Raw genomic sequence first — 15835 nt, 5'->3', positions numbered from 1 at the left:
TAAAATCGCCCTGTAGTCGGAGCGGACGGAATGGAGGGAATCCTGTCCCTTCTATTTCACGCTCCTCCCCACCACCTAAAAACCCAGCGGTGGGGGAGCATCAAATTCTGGCCATAGTTTTGTGGCCTGAATTTCACGCTTGGTGTGCGATGTGTCGATGTGGAATCCGCTCCCGGCCGCAGTCACGGTGCAAATGTGATTTCACGCTGGATGGCCAGTTATGGTCCGCTTCTGACTGGTCGGGAAGGGCTGGGCGGGCGGGGGACTGTCGGGCACCGGGTCCAGGCAGCTCCCAGAAGGCTGCCGGGGGAGAATCTTTAGAGCCGGTCCGGAGGCTGGAACAAAGGCCTCACCATTGGCTGGAAACGTCAGGCAGGTGGGCAAGTTTGGTGGGCACTCGGCACCCCATTTCTCGGATGAGTTCCTTGTGGTCCTCGTGGAGGGGGTTGGTGTCAGGTGGGCACTCTCGTACCCAGAGATGGCAGGAGGAGACCACCGCACCAGACCAGAAAAACCTGGGAGGAGGTGGCAGCCAAGGTCAGCGGCCAAGACATTGTGTGGCACACGTGGGTGCAGTGCCGCAAAAGGTTTAGTGACCTGCTGCGCTCGGCAAGGGTGGGTACCAAGTTGGCATGGATCAGTGTGGAGAAGTGTTAAGATCTGGCTGTTCGCCCATGGAGCTTAGGGGTGTTAGAGGCTGAGTGCCAATTGTCAATGACACCGGAGCTGGCCAAGGGGGTCAGCCCTGGCTGCTTGGCCTGAGTGCCTTGCAGGTCGAGGGCTACGACTTGAATGTGCCCTCAGCTGGGGTTGGCCAGGGCTGCCGCCTCCATCCCAGATGCTTGAAATAGCCCTTTCATTTGAAGCTAAAGTCCACTCAGTGCCTGTGCAATAAAGTTTAGAGCCCCTCACATCCAGCATTAGATACTGGCATGCCCTGCACCTACAAAACAAGTGAAGCATGCTCAGGCCATTAAGCCAAAATCAAAATTTATAACATTCTGACACTCACATCAAATGATGGAATCCCTCCCCACAAATGAAACATTTAAGTTATGAAGAGAAGTTGGATAGACTTGGGTTGTTTTTGCTGGAGCAGAGAAGACTGAGGGGCAACCTGATCGAGGTGTACAAGATTATGAGGGACATGGACAGGGTGGATAGGGAGCAGCTGTTCCCCTTAGTTGAAGGGTCAGTCACAAGGGGACATAAGTTCAAGGTGAGGGGTAGGAGGTTTAGGGGGAATGTGAGGAAAAACCTTTTTACCCAGAGGGTGCTGACGGTCTGGAATGCACTGCCTGGGAGGGTGGTGGAGGCGGGTTGCCTCACATCCTTTAAAAAGTACCTGGATGAGCACTTGGCACGTCATAACATTCAAGGCTATGGGCCAAGTGCTGGTAAATGGGATTAGGGAGGTAGGTCAGGTGTTTCTCACATGTCGGTGCAGTCTCGATGGGCCGAAGGGCCTCTTCTGCACTGTGTGATTCTGTGATTCTGTGAACAGAGCTATATATGGTATTAAAGGCCACACCAGTAAACATATTAACAAAACATGGCAGAACAGAAGATCACCCGTGAACAGTCCCTCTTGTGCTCATGGTGCCTTAAACTAATATTTGTGAGTTCTGCATCTTGTTGCGTTCCCTCCCAATGGCACTGCAGGTAGAGAGTGGACTAATCAGTGCTCCTCTGTCCTTTCAGGGGAACATGAACCATAACAACATCAAGAGGTCAAGGACAGACGGAGGCCCCCTAAACCTTCGAATCTTGACGAGGTACGAAATGGATGCACCGGAACTGGAGAGCTGCCACCCACCTCGGTCAGCCGGTCTCTGATGAAGGAAAGGGTGCAGTGCATAGAGGTGAGAGTGTCGGATTGTGCAGACATTCTTGTGTAGTCTCATCATTGATGGGAGCCTCAAACCTGGAGTCCCCATCGATCATTGAAAGCCAATGGCACCATGATGCAGATCTCTATTGTCTCACCAAGGCGTCTGGCATACATAGTAATAGTGTGATGACTTAAACTAATGACGTGTCATTGTTTTCCCTTAGATTCACCAGCGCACACTCAAACGCAGGACCCTGAAGAGCCACCCTTGACGCCAGAGGACCATGGGGCTTTAGATGGAGCTGCATCACACCCCCTCTCTGAACCAGGCACCAGTCAAGATACCAGCACCTTGGTGGGCATTAGATCGTCGGCTAGAATGTTGGTGCACAGCGGTAAGGGCACTTCACATTCACATGAGGAGCAGGCGGGGGCAGAGTGTGCCCAGGGTGCCAGCAGTTGGAGAACTGCTGGAGACCAGGATGACGCTCAGTCGAAGGCAGATGATGAGCCTCTGGAGTCGTCCATTAGGTGGCAGATGCTGGATGTCCAGCGGGATGTGTGGGAGGGTTTGGCGGAGATGCATGAGGGTTTGCGTGCCATGGTCTCTGTTGTGGAGGAGTCCAAGCAGAGCGTGAGCACTGCGTTGACCCTCATCACCGAGCGGACTGCCTCCTCCATTGACAGACTGGCGAGTCTCATGGAGAGGCAGCTCCAGAGACAGAATCAAGGGTTCCTGGGTTGCTCTCGGAGCTGCAAGCCCTCACACAGGCAATGGCCTCAGGTGGTCAGTGCCAGTGTGGAGATGGATGAGGCACCCAGTATCCCAGCTCAGTGCCCATCCATCAATGGTGAGCAGGGAGGTCCAGACTGACCTCACATTGGCTCACGAGTTGCTTATTGTCTTTGTGGGCTCCTCTCAGGGCGCTCTGGATGACAGCAGTAGCTCCTCCGCCCCTCTGCCAGTGACCGTGACACCTGATGAGGCTGCAGTGACTGGGGAGATGGCAGCTGTGGCACTGGCCACTCCCTCCCAGGCAGGGCCTGTGTAGGCTCCACTGGCCAGAGGACGACCACAAAAGTCATCGAGGCCGACAGGACGGCAGCGTCAGCAGCTGCCTCCAATGCTGCTTCCAGCAAGGGGGGGTAGTTGGCGGGGGGGGGGGGGGTGCGGTGGCAGGGGGGTGGGGGGGCAGCGCAACAAGATGCAGCTCTCGCAAATATTAGTTTAAGGCTCCATGAGCACAAGAGGGACTGTTCACGGGTGATCTTCTGTTCTGCCATGTTTTGTTAATATGTTTCCTGGTGTGGCCTTTAACACCACATATAGCTCTGTTCATTTGATGTGAGTGTCAGAATGTTATAAATTTTGATTTTGTCTTAATGGCCTGAGCATGTTTCACTTGTTATGTAGGTGCAGGGTAGGCCGGTATCTAATGCTGGATGTGAGTGGATCTAAACTTTATTGCACAGGCACTGAGTGGACTTTAGGTTCAAGTGAAAGGGTCATTTCAGACATTTGGGATGGAGGCGGCAGCTCTGGCATGAGGTGGAAGCAAATCTTTGGCAGCCTAGCTGAAGGAGCATTGGATCGAGGCATCCCTGGTGTCCCAGTTTACCTGAAGGATCCAGAGGTTTGGCTCCACACCCTCAGCGTTCTCCTCACTAGGCACCTCTTCTGACTCACCACTAGATTCATCCTCTGTGGCCTGTGGAGCTGTGTCAAGATCCTCTTCCTCCAGCGGGTTCCCCCTTGGGGGTGCCAGATTGTGGAGAGCGCAACCTTTTTATCCTGCCCTTGGATGAGGTTTCATTAAAAGTGGGCTGCCCGCCTGCCCATTTTGCCCATGCGACAAGCGTGAAATCACGTGGGCAATGAAAAATCGTGAACAATTGTCTTTTTAATGGCCTTAAGTGGCCTTTTAATTGTTGGCGGGCACGGTTCCGACACCTGTGCACGCCCGCTGAACTGAAGGCTGCTCGCATGCGGGACGAGGTCGGGACGCTCGCCCGACGTCATCTCGTGCTTTTTCACGTCCGTTTGGGTCGGGTGCGCGCCTGCCCGCAGGGTATAAAATCCTGCCTCATGTTATTGTTAAAAAGCAGGATAGCATACTTGGGGGGAGGTGTAGTATAAAGGGTTAACAGAGAGGAAATGCTAATGTATGACATGGATGATGATGTAACACTGACACTAGTCAGCCACGTGTTAGACTCTTGAGAGAAAAAGTCAGAATCATGCTTAGGAGCTACATGCCTACTCTGTAGCCTGTTTAGATGTAATATTAATAAACAGGTGTTAAACAAATGCCAGAGTATGCCTACAGTCTGTCTAAGAACCAAGTCCCATGCCTGGAGTCTAAGGCGGAAGGTCCAATCTCAGAACATGATCATTGGTTTGTGAATATGCGCCCCCCATGTCTCTCTGCCCTTGCAGCCCCCTCAAAATATTACCATTTAGATTATACAACCTCTCTGTTCTGTTTCTCCCAAAGTGCTTCAATTTACAGCATGAAATTTCATCTGCCATGTGTCTGTCCATTTGATCAATATATACAGGTAAGATTTGTAAAGAAGCAAACATATACAAGGTGCAAGTTGTCATTCAGGGATGTGAAATAGTTGCCCCCAATGCCTTATGAAAATCACAAAACAATATGAAGGCAGGAGGTTTAGGGGGGGATTTGAGGCAAAACTTTTTTACCCAGAGGATGGTGACGGTCTGGAATGCACTGCCTGGGAGGGTGGTGGAGGCGGGTTGCCTCACATCCTTTAAAAAGTACCTGGCACTTGGCACATCATAACATTAAAGGCTATGGGCCAAGTGCTGGTAACTGGGATTAGGTAGGTAGGTCAGTTGTTTCTCACGTGTCGGTGCAGACTCGATGGGCCGAAGGACCTCTTCTGCACTGTGTGATTCTGTGATTCTGTGATTCTGTGAAACAGAGCAAAACAGATCCTGGCATGGCCAAACAGAGCCCTTATTGCTGCAAAGCTGCTGTCCATCTTAAAGATGCCACTGGCCCAATCTAAGTAACCTCTGAGGCTCAGAGGCCGTAAATTTTGGTCTGCAATATTTTGTGCAGGACTGGCACCATGCCTCATCTTATGAGACGTTATTTGTGAATGTAAAATGAGGTCATGTTTTTCTTGCCATTGCTTCACTTAGATGTTCAAATACTAAGGGAATAGAGTATAAAAATAGGAAAGTGTTGTTGCAACTGTACAAAGCATTGGTGAGACCGTACCTGGAGTATGATGCACAGTCTTGGTCTCCTTACTTGGGGAAGGGTGTAATTGCACTGGAGGCAGTTCAGAGGAGGTTCACTAGATTGATTCCAGAGATGTGGGGCTTGTCTTATGAGGAGAGATTGAGCAGTTTAGACCTATACTTGCTAGAGTTTAGAAGGATGAGAGGAGACCTAATTGAGGTGTATAAGATGCTAAAGGGGATGGACAAAGTAGATGTGGACCGGATGTTTCCCCTTCTGGGGCATTCTAGAACGAGAGGCCATAGTTTTAGGCTAAGGGGTGGGAGATTTAAATCAGAGATGAGGAGGAATTACTTTTCTCAAAGGGTCGTGAATCTGTGGAATTCACTACCTCAGAGTGCAGTGGATGACGGGACGCTGAATAAATTTAAGGAGGAGATAGACAGATTTTTAATTAGTAATGGGTTGAAATGTTATGGGGAGAGGGCGGGAAATTGGAGTTGAGGCCAAAATGAGATCAACGATAATCGTAATGAATGGCGGGGCAGGCTCGAGGGGCTGAATTTCCCACTCCTGCTCCTAGTTCTTATGTTCGTACGTTTACACTTCTACAAAGCCGAGTACATGTACCTTAGTTTGTGGTCTTTTGCCCCCCTTCCTTTTGCCAGGTTTGATTGGCATATTGAAGAGTTGGGGCTGTATTTTATGTCCCCCATCACCACCAACACCACCCGTCCCCCATCACCACCACCACCCCCCCACCCCCAGAGGCACATTTGGAGGCGGGAGCCCGTAAAATAAAACAGGTTACCTTCCCACCCACCTGTTTCCCATATTGCAGTGGGTGGGGAAGGTGTCAGGCAGCATACCCACCCTTCAGCCTATTGAGGCCATGGGGTGGCCACCTAAGGGCCTCATTCTGCCTCCACTGTTATTTTACATGTGGCAGGGGAAGGCAGGTTGCCTGGTAACTTTCACTGTATGGGCTGCAGTCAGGCAGAAACAATAAAGGCTGCTGCCAGTATAATATTGCTGAGGGGCAGCTGGTAGGCAAGCTAGCGACCGGCTTTTCGGCAGACTGTAAAATCCAGCCCTTGGCATCGAACCTGTCGCATGGCCAAAAATAGCACACACTTCTTCACAAACCATTTTGCCACATGGAAATGAATCTTCAGTGTGCTTCCTCTGAGAAGTGCAGGTGTCCATCACAGACCCAATTGAGCAGCAATCCTGTGGAATTTAAGACTTTTGTCTCCCCTCCTATCTTGCTGACCCCATCCCCAATTTTGGGTGGTAGTGATATGAAAATCACCCCAGTATTCTCTCAACAATAACAACCACAACCTGCATTTATATAGCGCCATTAATGTAGTAATAAATCCCAAGGGTCTTCATAACTCTTCAAGAATTATCATCAAAATTTGACACACGATGAATAATACAGCGGATAACCAAAATGTTGGTCAAAAAAGTAGGTTTCAAGGACAATCATAAAGGGGCAGAGATAGTCAGAGAGAGTTGGGGAGGGAATTTTACAGCTTAAGGGATATCTTCCAAGAGCCTTCAAAGCTTTTTGATGTACAGTCCAAGTGAATTAGCTCCAAACTGGGATTCTCATGCCAATTAGAAGCAAAATATCCTGATTTAGGAAAGGAAACAATGAACATTTGTTCAACATGAACTAAGATTTGAAGGAAACTGCAAAACTAACATATGTAATTCCTAAGGCTTTGAAGGAGAACTGTGTCCATGAAAATGTGTTTGGCAAGCTCATTTTGTTTATTCACGGATGCACGGCACAGTCTCATAAATAATGGTGAAATGTATCATCTTGCTACTTGTATGTAACATCATCAGGTTAAAATAGATTTAACTGGCTTTTCTCCCTCTTCAAATTTATCACACAGAGTATGTTTGTTCAATCTAAATCTGTTTTAGATCAGTCAATGAAATAGACTATGAGGCATTTCCCTCTGTCTTGAATAACTTAGGTGATTTTGTAGTTTCTGTTCAGAAGGCTTTTTTTTATTCATTCATGTGATGTGGGTGTTGCTGGCTAGGCCAGCATTTTTTAAGTATCCCTAATTGCCCTTGAGAAGGTGGTGGTGAGCCACCTCCTTGAACCGCTGCAGTCCATGTGGTGTAGGTACACCCCCAGTGCTGTTAGGGAGGGAGTTCCAGGATTTTGACCCAGCGACAGTGAAGGAACGGCGATATATTTCCAAGTCAGGATGGCGAGTGGCTTGGAGGGGAACTTCCAGGTGGTGGTGTTCCCATCTATCTGCTGCCCTTGTCCTTCTAGATGGTAGTGGTCGTGGGTTTGGAAAGTGCTGTTGAAGGAGCCTTGGTGAATTCCTGCAGTACATCTTGTAGATGGTACACACTGTTGCTACTGTTCCTTGGTGGTGGAGGGAGTGACTGTCCATAGATGGGTTGCCAATCAAGCAGTTGCTTTGTGCTGGATGGTGTTAGCTTACTGAGTGTTGTTGGAGCTGCACTCACCCAGGCAAGTGAGTGTATCCAATCACTCCAGATTTGTGCCTTGTAGATGGTGGACAGGCTTTGGGAGATGGAGGTGGGTTACTCGCTGCAGGATTCCTAGCCTCTGACCTGATTAATAAATTACCTTTATAGAGTTATCTAACTTTTTCTTGTGAAATTACACTTTCTGATTTAGTAATGGAATGAAACAGCAATATTGGCCTTGATTTCTTTGGGCCGATGGGTGGGGTGGTGGTGGCGAGCAGGGTAGCGTGTGTCATAACTGGACATTTCGGGGATAGAGATTTCCTCATGATCCAGAGGTGATCGGGTTTAAGGCGGTGGCCTCTTGCTGCCCAAATCCCTGATCCTGCCAACCAGGTGGTGATTCCAGTCTGGATTGGGTTGGAAGGCAAGCCAAAATTGAAGAGGCAATGGCATAATGGTATTGTCACTGGGCTAGTAATCCAGAGACCCTGGGTTCAAATCCTGCCACAGCAGATGGTGGAATTTGAATCCAATAAAAACCTGGAATTAAAAGTCTAATGATGACCAAGAAACCGTTATTGATTGTTGTAAAGACCCATCTGGTTCACTAATGCCCTTCAGGAAAAGAAAACTGCCGTCCTTACCTAGTCTGTCCTACATGTGACCCCAGACCCACCGTGATGTTGTTGACCCCTAAATGCCCCCTCCCTGGAAACGACAATGGCAAACTCAGCCCTGTCGACCCTGTAAAGTCCTCCTTACTAATATCTGAGGGCTAGTGCCAAAATTGGGAGAGCTCTCTCACAGACTAGTCAAGCAACAGCCTAACATAGTTATCCTCACGGAATCATATCTCACCGAAAATGTCCCAGACACTGCCATCACCATCCCCATCCCTGGGTATGTCCTGTCCCACTGACAGAACAGTGGTATACAGTTGGGAGAGAGTTGCCCTGACTTGGGACCCCATGAAGTCTCATGGCATCAGGCCAAACATGGGCAAGGAAACTGCCTGCTGATTATCCCGTACCACCTTCTGTCAGCTGATGAATCAGGTGCTCCTCCATGTTGAACATCACTTGGAGGAAGCGCTGAGGGTGGCAAGGGTGCAGAATGTACTCTGGTAGGGAACTTCAATGTCCATCACCAAGATTAGCTTGGTAGCACTACTACAGACTGAGCTGACTGAGTCCTGAAGGATATAACTGCTAGATTGGGTCTGCAGCAGCTGGTGAGTTAACCAACAAGAGGTTGGACTTATCCTCACCAACCTACCTGCTGCAGATGCATCTGTCCATGACAGTATCGGTAGGAGTGACCACTGCACAGTCAATGTGAAGTCCCCTCTTCATATTGAGGATACCCTCCATCATACTGTGTGGCACTACCATCGTGCTAAATGTGATAGATTTCAAACAGATCTAGCAACTAAAGACTGGGCCTCCATGAGGCGCTGTGGGTCATCAGCAGCAGCAGAATTGTACTCGAATACAATCTGTCACCTCATGACCTGGCATATCCCCCACTCTACCATTACCATCAAGCCAAGGGATCATCCTTAGTTCAATGAAGAGTGCAGAGACAGCACCAGGCATACCTAAAAATGAGGTGTCAGTCTGGTCAAGCTATAACACAGGACTACTTGCGTGCCAAACAGCATAAGCAGCAAGATCGACAGAGCTAAGCGATCCCACAACCAACGGATCAGATCTAAGCTCTGCAGTCCTGCCACATCTAGTCGTGAATGGTGGTGGACAATTAAACAACTCACTGGAGGAGGCTTCACAAATATCCCCATCCTCAATGATGGGGGAGCCCAGCACATCAGTGCAAAAGATAAGGCTGAAGCATTTGCTACAGTCTTCAGCCAGGAGTGCTGAGTGGATGATCCATCTTGGCCTCCACTGGAGGCCAATTCGATTCACTCCACGTAATAACAAGAAACGGCTGAAGGCACTGGATACTGCAAAGGCTATTGGCCCTGATATACTCCGGCAACAGTACTGAAGATTTGGGGCTGAATCTTACCTATGTCGGGTGGGCTGGGTGGGAGCGAGCAAGGGGTGGGCGCGGAGCTGATCGCTACCCGCGATCGGTTGTGCCCCGCCATTTTACATGGGTGGGCTGATTAAGGCCCATCCAGCGTAACGCGTGGCCGGTAGCTCTCAGTGCTACCTGTGCAGGCGGGGGAAGGAGAGAGAGTCGGGGCCTGCGAGCAAATGAGAGCAGAAATCTCCCTGAGGCACGGAGCTGCCTCAAGGAGATTGAATAGACTATAAAAGTTTTTAAAAATTAAAATAAAAAGTTATTTAAACATGTCCCCTCATGCGACAGTGTCACATGAGCTGGGAAATATTTGTCAAGTTAGCCAAACCTATTTATTAATTTTATAAAACTTTCAGGAAACCTCATCCCGCCCGTGGATGAGGTTTCCTGGAAAACGTGAAGGCTGCTTGGGCTCTTTGTCTGCCCGCCAACCTCAAGGTTGGATGGGCAGCTTTGTTAATCAGGTAAATTACTTCCTTAATGGCCTTAATAGGCGTTTGACAGTGCGGTGGGCACGCAGCCGCCTCTGGCGCGCGCCCGCCAAACGCAATATCGAAATGACGCACGATGACGTCGGGGCGTACGCCTGATGTCATCTCACGTCATTTTATGCGTCGGCGTGTCAGGCCCGCTCCTGCACGCCGAAGGCAATATTCCGTCCTTGAACTTGTCAAAGCAAGTGGAACTTGCTGCATGCCTAGCCAAGCTGTTCCAGTACAGCTACAACACTGGCATCTATCCGGCCATGTGGAATATTGCCCAGGTATGTCCTTTAGACAAAAAGCAGGACAAATCCACCCCGGCCAATTACCGCCCCATCAGTCTGCTCTCGATCATCAGTAAAGTAATGGAAGGGGTCATCAGCAGTGCTATCTAGCAGTATTTTTTTATCAATAACCTGCTCACTGACGCCCAGTTTGGGTTCCACTAGGGCCACTCAGCTCTTGACCTCATTTCAGCCTTGGTTCAAACATGGTCAAAAGAGCTGAAGTCCCGGGGTGAGGTGAGAGTGACAGCCCTTGATATCAAGGCCGCATTCGACCGAGTGTGACATCACGGAACCCTACCAAAGCTGGAGTCAATTGGAATCAGAGGGAAAACTCCCCACTGGTTGGGGTCATACCTAGCACAAAGGAAGATGGTTGTGGTTGTTGGGGTTCATTCATCTCAGCTCCAGGACATCACTGCAGGAGTTCCTCAGGGTAGTGTCCTTGGCCCAACCACCTTTAGCTGCTTCATTATGACCATCATTCCATCATAGGGTCAGAAGTGGGGATGTTTGCTGATGATTGCAAAATGTTCAGCACCATTCTTGAATCCTCAGCTATTGCAGCAGCCCATGTCCCAATGCAGCAAGACCTGGACAATATCCAGGCCAAGTCGTAAGTAACATTCGCACCACACAAATGCCCACATCCCCTGAATTAATAAAAAAAATATTTAAATGAAACTTGGGAGTGTTTGTGAGGGGGATAGTTATCAGGAGGGGGCAGCGATCAGGAGAGGGGGTAGTGATCATGAGAGGGAGCAGTGATCGGGAGGGGGCAGTGATCAGGAGGGGGGCAGTCATTGTGTGAGGGGGCAGTGATCAGGAGGGGGCAGTGATTGAGTGAGGGGGCAGTGATCAGGAGGGGGCAGCGATCATGAGAGGGAGCAGTGATCGGGAGGGGGCAGTGATCGGGAGGGGGCAGTCATTGCGTGAGGGGGCAGTCATTGCGTGAGGGGGCAGTGATCAGGAGCGGGGCAGTCATTGCGTGAGGGGGAAGTGATCAGGAGGGGGCAGTGATTGAATGAGGGGCAGTGATCGGGAAGGGGGCAGAGATCGGGAGGGGGACAGCGATCGGGAGGGGGCAGTGGATTGAGAGAGGGAACAGTGATCGGGGGAAGCGGTGCAGAGGTCTGGAGGGGGGCAGTAATTAATAAAGATTTTAAAAGTAAAAAGTTTGTTTTTCTCTCCATGTTGTGAACTTTGCTTTTTCTTTCCTATTATTTTGTAATGTTTTGTGTGATGTTCTAGTTGTGTTTTCACTGTGTTGTTGGAGTGATATCTCCGTCTTTCCCTCATTTCAATCTCTGGACTGCATTTCTGTGACTATTGTGCTTTTTGAAGCCATGAATAATGTCTCTAAATCTTCTATAATTTACCACCTTGCTAGCAGTTATCTTTTTAAGTTATCACATTGCGACATTATTACATCATATTTTCTATAAGGAATTCTGAGTGCACTGTTTAAATTGATTTGTATACATTATTAGATTAATTGATTAGAATCCAGAGTTTAGCTGTCTATTGCATATCAGGGTAAATATAGGCAGTAAAACAACAGTTTGAATTTTATTACCAAAGTGTAAATTAACAAAGATAAGCAACTTTATAAATTGTTTCCTGAATATATAAAATGACAACTTATATTCATATAAAGCCTTTAATATAGTAAAAAGACCCAAGATGCTCCAAAGGAATGATTATCAAACACTGAGCTACAAAAGCAGACATTAGGGTGGGGATTTTCTGGCCCTGCTATGCCAGGACCCCTGCAGGAGGTGCAGCAGGCCAGCCAAAAGTCCATCGACTTTTTGCAGGACTGGAGGAGGTTGAGGGAGGGGATACAGAGCTTAGGGCCTAGTCCGCTGAAGGCACTGTCACCAATGGTAGAGTGATGAAAATCAGGGATGCTCAAGGGACCAGGAGTAGCGGAGTGCAGATATCCCAGAAGGTTATGGATACTATGGAGATAGGCTGGGTTCAGGCCACGGAGGGATTTGGAAACAAGGATGAGAATTTTAAAATCAAGGCATTGCTTAAATGGGAGCCAGTGTGGGTCAGCAAGAACAGGAGTGACTGTTGTGTTCAACTTGGTGTGCGTCAGGACATAGGCAAATGAGCTTTGGATGAACTCAATTTTACAGAGTGTACAAGGTGGAGACTAGAATAGTCAAGTCTAGAGAGATAAAAAAAAATACACGGACGAGAGTTTCAGCAGCTGCTTAGCTGAGACAAGTGAAGTTGAGGAGGTGGAAGCAAGCCGTCTTGATGATGGAGAGGATATGGAGTTGGAAGCTCAGCTCAGGGTCAAGTAAGATGCTAAAGTTGTGAACAGTACAGTTTAGCCTCAAAAAGCAACCATGGAGAGGAAGGGCGTCAGTGGATAGGAAATGGAAAATACATTTTCATTTATACTTATTGTCAGGAAGATATAATAATTTTTATAATATTGTTGGAATTTATTATAAGGTAGAGTAATAGTTGGGTCTGTGTGTGTGTGTGTATGTGTGTGTGAATTAAAGGCAGCTGGTTTAAAGGCTTTGATGTAACAGAAGATAAGCTAGGTTTGAAATGTTAAGTAGGTAAACATGGGTGTAAAGGAAATACTGGCATTTTTAAATACACCAGACTAGTTTGATTTCAAAGGTGGGGTGAAATGTATCACCTAGCCAGGAGAAGTTAAGAAACAATTTCTCAAAGATTACTGGTAAAATTGGTACTATCAGAGGTTTTTAGTATTAGAGAGGTAAAGTCCAAAGACATGGTGAAACAATGGGAATTTGCATTCAAAGGGGAAAATATGTATAAAGGGGCAAAGGTTGTATGTAACGGTAGACATTCTAAGATCTAACTAGTGTGAAAAGCCTTCAGCATCTAAGCCTCAAGCTGCTGTCTACAAAGAACTGAAATTAAGAAAACTCATTTTGAATTGGATCTTTCAGGGTATCGTGTTTCTTTGCCTGGGCCTTTTAAATTCTGTGGGCTAAATTTTCCCATTGGTGTGCGGGGGCAGGTCCCACACGCCGACGCGTAAAATGACACGCGGTGACGCTGAGTGAGCGTCCCGACGTCACCGCGCACCATCGCGATATTTTGGTGGGTGGGCGCGCGATACACGCCCGCCATTAATTAAGGTGCCACGTAAGGCCCTTGAGGCACCAATTAATGCCAACTTTTCGGGGCCTGTGCGATCTTCAGGTCATTACACGTACGCAACGGGCAGACGGGTAGGACACATTTGTATAAACCTCACCCACGGGCGGGATTAGAGGGGTCAGTGGCATTGCGAATGTGCTCAGTCAGATATTTAATTCTGAAAGTTACTGATACTTGTCTATGTGAGCAGAAATACTTCAAAACTCATACCATCTGCTTGGACAGGACTCATAACGTACTGGTCAGCAATCTACAGTGAAGATCCTTTTTGGGGCCTGCAGGTTTCAGGAAGCCTTCCCTTAGCCTGGGAATGGTAGTTGTGCTCTCCACTGGAGGCACCTCCTTTGAGGAGGAGGGGAAGGCCAGAGGGGAAGGAGGCCAGGAGTGCACATTCAGCCTCCAGGGGAGCCACCCAGGAGGCTTTAATCCAATGAACCTTCAGCTAGGACACCACAGATGGACCTCCAATACAAGCCTGTGCCGTAGGCTCCATACTTGATAACTGAGGGCTAAATCTGCCTGGATAGGAACATTAACTAAGGGTCTTGTCAATAAAGCTCAATGTGACACAACCCACTCATAACATCATGGGTAACCATCCACCTGCAGAGGAAAAGAGGCACCCTCAGCCATGGTCACACGTCTAAATTTAATGATATAACAAAATGATCTTAAGGAAACAAAATGACAAAGGTGTTAAACAGCACACCAACTAATCATGACCTCATTGTGGGGCAACACAAAAGCACCAGTGAGAAACCCGTGGTGTGCCTAAGGTGCCTTAAATTTACGCTTTTGGGTGCTCTGTCTAGGTGTGGTCCCCTCGCTGGACCTGGGATCTGAGACAGCCTGCTCACTGTGCTGTCCTGTTGGCCTCGATGACCTCGGCGGGCGTCCTCTGGCCAGTGGAGCCTGTGCTGGCCCCGCCTGGGAGGGAGCGGCCAGTTCCACAGCTGGCACCTCCCCAGTCATCGCAGCCTCATCGGATGCAATGGTCACTGGCAGAGGGGTGGAGGAGCTGCTGCCCTCATCCAGAGCGCCCTGAGAGGAGCCCTCAGAGACAACAAGCAGCTGCCGCGCTGACGTGAGGTCACTTCGGACCTCCCTGCTCACCATAGATGGATGGGCACCGAGCTACCACACTGTAGATGGCCTGCCTGACAAGCATGTGGGTGTCACTGTACCACGTGCTGCGGATGCAGAACCCACCTTATCAGGGTGACCTTGGCATGACCAATATCTGCTGGCCCACCCAGCGAAGGACACTCACACAAAGATGCCAGGCCTGTCCCATGCAGTAACGGCACAATGGTGAGGACACTTCTCAGTCGCTGGAGTTGCTGGCAGAGACAGTGAGTGCCCATGGCGCCAGCAGTCGGAGGACTGCAGTGGACCAGGCACATGCTCAGTCGGTGGCTGATGATGTGCCTCTGGAGTTGTCCATGAGGCAGCAAATGCTGGAAGTCCAGCAGGGTTTGCGGGAGGATCTGGCGGAGATACATGAGGCTATGCTTGTCTTGGTCTCCGTGGTGGAGGAGTCCATGCGGACCATTGCTGATGCAATGAGCCTCATGGCCGAGTGCCATGCATCCTCCATGGAGAGAGTGGCGACTCTCGTCGAGAGGCTCCTCTGGGAGACCAATCAGGGCTTCCTGGGGTTGTGCGTGGACAAGCAAGCTCTCACATCGGCATTGACCTCAGCTGGTCAGTGCTAGTGCGGGAGATGGTCTGGGACAGGAATGCAGTAACTGCACTCAGAGTTGTCGGTGGGGGGTGGGGGGAGGGTGTTCGGCGACCAGGGGGGAAAGCCTACCTGCTGGGTTAAGTGACCAATGCCAACATGGTACTCACCCTTCCAGAGCACAAAAGGTCAATACAGTGCTTGCGGCACTGGATCCAGTTGCGCCGCACCACATAGCAGGAACTCACCACCTCCGCCACCTGCTCCCTGGCACGTTTGGTCATGTGGGGAGGCCTTCTCCTCCCGTCCCTTGGAATAAGGACCTCCCACTATGCTGCCACCTCCTCGAGGAGGGCAGCAAGGCAATCGTCTGAGAAATGAGGGGCACAGTGGCCCCCTGCTCTACCCTCCTGCCTGGCCTGCTCACCAGCAGCCGCTCTGGGGAGCCCTTCTGCTGGCCATGTTTGACAGCCTTTGCAAGGCTGCAGGAGCTCTTTTAAACAAGCTGCCGGGTCGCCATCGGACCCGACAGTCATAGCAGTCCCGCCGCCGCCCACCCACTCCCGCTGTCCTTGGGGGCCGCATTTCATGCTAGGTGGGCCTTAATTGGTCCGCCCGTGTAAAATGGCGGCGTGGACCCGATCGCATGGCCCACCTGACAAACAGAAAATTCT

The 15835-nt window shown here is 49.5% G+C and overlaps 1 pseudogene; it reads right to left on the bottom strand.

Moving 5' to 3' along the window:
* Positions 1–201: 201 nt before the first annotated feature.
* LOC144680106 (histone chaperone ASF1 pseudogene) overlaps positions 202–15835 on the bottom strand; it is a 50611-nt pseudogene continuing 34977 nt past the window's right edge.

The sequence above is a fragment of the Cetorhinus maximus genome, chromosome 4 (assembly GCF_964194155.1).
Source record: "Cetorhinus maximus chromosome 4, sCetMax3.hap1.1, whole genome shotgun sequence".
Lineage (NCBI taxonomy): Eukaryota > Metazoa > Chordata > Chondrichthyes > Lamniformes > Cetorhinidae > Cetorhinus > Cetorhinus maximus.
The sequence above is the reverse complement of the archived record's forward strand: the minus strand, read 5'-3'. Positions and strand labels throughout refer to the sequence as shown.